Genomic DNA, 5,071 nt, shown 5'->3' with positions numbered 1-5,071 from the left:
TTTCATGGGCCATTTTTGTGACCTTTTTTGTTGAGATGTTTTGGAACTTTTTTACAAGATGAAACCAAAAAAATCTACCGTAAACTCGCGAAAGGTTTTTTGTGGGTTATTTGTAAAAGTATTTAAAGAAATATCTTTGCTGCTTGTTGACGGGTTTGCAAATGATTGGCTTGTTTGGTTTTCAGCCGGGCTTTGCTGAAAGCAGAGTCCTGGCTATAGGCAGGCAAATCGCCAATATTACTATAAATAGCACAACTTCAAAAGTAAACAAAAAACCAAACAGCTTCAGAGTAAAAGCTTCCGCTATACCAAATAGTTACACAAAGAGCCACGTGCACGTTTTGTCAAAAGTGTTGGCATTTTAATTGTTTCTTTTCTTTTTTTTAATTTCGAGATAATTGTCTATCTTTTTTAGTTTTCTTAGTAATAACCTGTTTTAAAAACAAGACTACGCATTTTGGACACATACAATGTGCATGAATTTCCATGAACTACTTTGCTGTGCGATGAAGAAATGGGGATTGAATTTATTACGGGCCGCCGGAAGGCGGTCCGTTATTTGATACACATTTAAATATTGTTACTGCGTTTCTGCGGGATAGTTCTTTTTTATTAATAGAATTAATACTATGCTTATTTTTATGAATTAAAAGTAAATTTGCATGTAGAAATATGTTTTATGCCTTTTAGAAAATATTACATATTTTTGTTTTACTCGTAAATGAAAAGTAGGTCATACTTAGTAGATTGTCGTATTTGGCGCGTTTTTATCGAGACTATAATCTATTCGGAAAATTTCTGAGTTCTTCATTCTTTTCAAAACAATGCATCAGGTATGCGGGACATACTAAAGACCTGAAATATTAAAGACCTGAATGTCATTTAATTTTATATAAATAATACATTTGAATTTCTATTTGCCGTGTCAAATAAAATGACTCTGCGTGTGTATTTATTATATTTCCATGTAAAATGTGGTAGAAAATATCATGAAATAACATTATATCAATTATTTACGCAAGAATATGACAGAAATGAAAATTTGAATTGACAGGAAAATTTGAACTAACCAATTTTTATTTTATTATGAGGTCCCTTGAAATCATATTTTAAACTAATGCATTAAAGTTTTCATTCAATACAATGCAACAACAAAAAACCCAGAATGGTTTGAAATACATAATCTCCAAGAGAAAAATGATGAGTTGAATTTTGTATTAGAGTAATGTACAAATCAATGTGTGTTCTCTATTACTTCATACTATGGCAATGATCGTACAATTTCAAATTAGAAATGCTTACAGTAACGAAATCGATTCTCTATGATAATAGTAAAATGTTAAACTTCAAAACAAGTTGCTGAATGTATATCAAAATTTACCATAAAAATTTGTATAATCAACTCTTATTTCTTCTTTTGTGGTGTGTTTTATGTAAACAATCAATAATTCATACAGCAATTATATTTTTTGCGGCCCATTTGACGCTTGCGTCAATATGATTTCTTGTCATGGTTGTTGCAAAATTAATTCAAGGCAGCACTATTGAACTTTTTAATTTCTACTAGACAGACAATATTTTGTTTTTCGCTTACAAAATTTGGTTGCTCTCTGACGCTTTGCCGACATTAAAAGCATGAGAGAAAGAGAGAGAGAGATTTTCAGTCTTTACTACACAATATGCATAAAGACACACCAAAAGAGCCCAGTTTTCAGTACTTCATTAAATGGACAGATCTCGAAAAATATTATGGTTTAACAATTTAAGGTACTCCGATCCTCAGCCTCAAAGTATTTTTTTAATCCTAAAACTGTTATTTATCCTTCAAACTTTATAAATGATACAAAATAAAAAGACATTTTTTGATGGTATCCATGCATTTTACTAAGTTTTTGCAAATTTGGCCTCAATAAATATAATGGAATAAATAACGTATGCAAGTTGAGATCAAATAAGGAAAAAGGGTTGTACCGGTGCAACGGTTGCTCAAACCCCTTTACTGATAGGTAGTAGGTATCCGTCAAGACACTAAGCCAAGCAATTCGTTGAATGTCTTAGTGTAATACTAGACTAATCAAATTTTTCTATATAAAAGGCAGATTTATAGTATGTATAAAAATTCCGGATGATTTAAAGTTATCGAACATTGCAGAGGATCGGATATCGTTAATTAACATCACATATGCACATCTACACAGTATGTCTCAAGTTATCACTTAGTTTTATGTAATTCTGTTCATCAGAGTAAATTTAAAAGAGTTGTGGTAAGAAAATCTTTTGTATGGACATAATCATAAACATACATGAATGCATGCAGTTACATATGTAAAAGATTGTTATACCTGCACTTTCGGGTATATTGTTGTTACCCAGTGCCGTCCGTCCGTCCGTCCGTCTGTCACGTTTTACTTTCTCAAACTACTCTTACATCTATAAACCATCAAACTGAACTCTTGGAGTTTGATTTGGGGTATCATGTTGTTTTGTAAGAAAGTTTAAAAAATTCTCTGTTAGTCCTGGGGGTCAAATAATTGGTAAAAAATGACGTTTTTTTCACAAAAAACCTTCTTCCTCGAACTCCTCCTACATTTTCAACAGTTGACAAATCATCTCTTGGAATATGTTTTAGGGTATCTTATAGATGCGCTATAAGGTTTTGGAATTTTCAATTTTGTCCTGGGGGTCATTTAATGGCTGAAAAATGACGTTATTTTTTTTTACCAAAAAAAGCTTTCAAAAACGTCATTTTTTCGGGCAGTAGCCAAATGATCTGGACCCGCCGTCACCAACTTTCCTCAAGTCATTACTCAGCCTGAAGTCTGAGTTTTTACCTCAAATTCATGCACTTTTCCTTTAAGGATTTGAGTTGAGGACTGAGCTGAGGGATTTAAAAATTGTGGTGACGGTGGAGCCAGAAAGTTTCTCTGCATGCAAACAAGATTCTCTGCATGCAAACAAGATTCTGAAATCCCCTTTATTGTTTTGGAAAGAGGTCACTTTGACACCCAAGTAACACCATTTTGAAGGGTATATAATAGGTTTTACAATATATTGTCTGCAGGCAACTGCAACTTCTAGAAAGTATGAGACGAACCCATAGATACCCATGGAGTTTGTCATCTCAATGTAGCTCAAGATAAAAAAAAATAGTCGACACAGAGTAAACACTAAAATTACAAATTTTAAAAAGACACCATAAGACAATGTTAAAATGATTTATTATAGCTATGCAATTGATATAGCAATTAAACAATATTTTATAAGCATTTTCTAAGTTACGTTATATCAAACGCTGAGGCAATTTTACTAGATCGACTAGATTTCAGTCTAAAAGCTGTTTCAATATAAGATAACCCATTAAAAATTGATCGTTAAGCAAAATTATGCAATAATACAGCAACGATAAAGGAAAATACATCGTGGTAGTAAGAAAATGATACAGTGGAATATGCAGTGAATACTAAATCGGTAAAGGTAAAAATGCTTCTGAATTAAATTCCTTGCGCCATCTGCATTATTTGTTATCTGCATATATGTACAATGCGAGCTGAACAGTCTGAAAAGCAGTACTAAAAGCAGGAAATAACATAAATATAAAAAATCATAGAGAAATATTACTCCAGTTTCATGTAGAGGAACATATCAATCCATGTTTTTTTTAATTTTTCTAAACGGTGGTTTTATAAGTGTAATTGTCAGATCTATTATAATCAGACCAGAAGCAGATAGCAGAGGGTAGGACTCTTTTCTTTACTAAATCATTTCTACGCACTGAAGTCAATTCCTTAATTTATCAAAAGTATGCACCTTTAAAATCATTTTAGATTAAATATCATCAGGATTAAAAATATCATTTGTATGCTATATATTAATAAACGAATGCCTAAAAAAAACCCCAACTATCATTAGTATATCAACAATTAATGAAATAATGGTATGATCTGTATTATTGACCTTTTAGATCCAAATGATAATTTCGTAACTTATGAATCGATTATTAACTCAAATGTAAAAACAAATTATTTAGAATATGGAGGCCTGAGGAACACGATTTTTGAATGTATAGGGACATGTAATATGACACAAGTAAAACAAAAGATTCAGCCATATATACCAATGCCCCTAAAAATTACCTCTGTAAAAAAATTGGAAAGAAGAAGGATATGATATGAATGAATTTGACTGGGGAAATATTTTTGAACTTCCATTTAAAGTTACTCTTAAATCTAAACTCCAATGGACGCAATATCAGATATAACATAGAATTGTTCCTAAAAATAATTATCTCCATAAAATTAAGCTTAAACACTCTCCTCTTTGTAGCTTTTGTAAATTAAACATTGAAACAATAGAACATTTATTTACAGAATGCCCTGAAGTTAAGGATATATGGTATAGAATTGAAGAGCTGTTCTTAACAAAATATAATGTCTCTTTTGTTTTTGATAAAAGTAGCATACTTTTCGGTAAATACAACAATAATAAGAAAAACAGAGTTCAGAATTATTGATACTTATTGTAAAACAATACATTTTTCCTGTAAATTTAAACCTATCAAAAAAAAAAGAAATTTATGCTATTAAAAAACTGCAAATATTTAAAATAGGAAAGAGATTGGAAAGCAATTTGTGATTTGTTGTAGGTAGCATATATATTAGCTATTATAGTACCTAGGAACCCAATATCCATTTCAATTATTACAAAAAGTAAAATATATTTATACATAGGTGATTCATAATTAATGTACATGATGTGATTGCCTGTCTGTCCTTTTTTCCCTTTTTTCTTTCTCTATCATATATAACTCTTTTGAAAAATATTATGCTTTATATTATTTTTTTGTACCATGTGATTTTGTAAAAGAGTTTCAATAAAATGTTTTAAAAAAACCCCAAAAACAACAACAACAACAACAAACCCCCAAATTTATGAAACTTAAGGAAATGTTGTCAATGCAAGCGCCAAAACTTTATATATACAAATATGTCGTTGTTAAGGGTTGCAGTTCATAGCTTAATAAATGGGCAATGATACAACTTATATTTGACGTTTGAAAAATGTCCTTTTTTGT

The 5,071-nt window shown here is 30.7% G+C and overlaps 1 protein-coding gene across 3 annotated transcripts in view; it reads left to right on the top strand.

Moving 5' to 3' along the window:
• The first annotated feature begins 3,686 nt into the window (after positions 1-3,686).
• LOC128180174 (excitatory amino acid transporter-like) overlaps positions 3,687-5,071 on the top strand; it is a 28,992-nt gene continuing 27,607 nt past the window's right edge. Inside the window, exon 1 of one of the 3 annotated variants that reach the window (XM_052848063.1) lies at positions 3,687-3,735. The gene's annotated coding sequence lies outside the window, so the exon portion shown is untranslated. Of the gene's footprint in view, positions 3,800-5,071 lie in introns of all 3 variants that reach the window. The other 2 variants (XM_052848064.1, XM_052848061.1) reach the window with 2 other exon arrangements.

This window comes from Crassostrea angulata, chromosome 4 (genome assembly GCF_025612915.1).
Source record: "Crassostrea angulata isolate pt1a10 chromosome 4, ASM2561291v2, whole genome shotgun sequence".
Lineage (NCBI taxonomy): Eukaryota > Metazoa > Mollusca > Bivalvia > Ostreida > Ostreidae > Magallana > Magallana angulata.
This window is presented reverse-complemented; position numbering and strand designations above follow the sequence as displayed.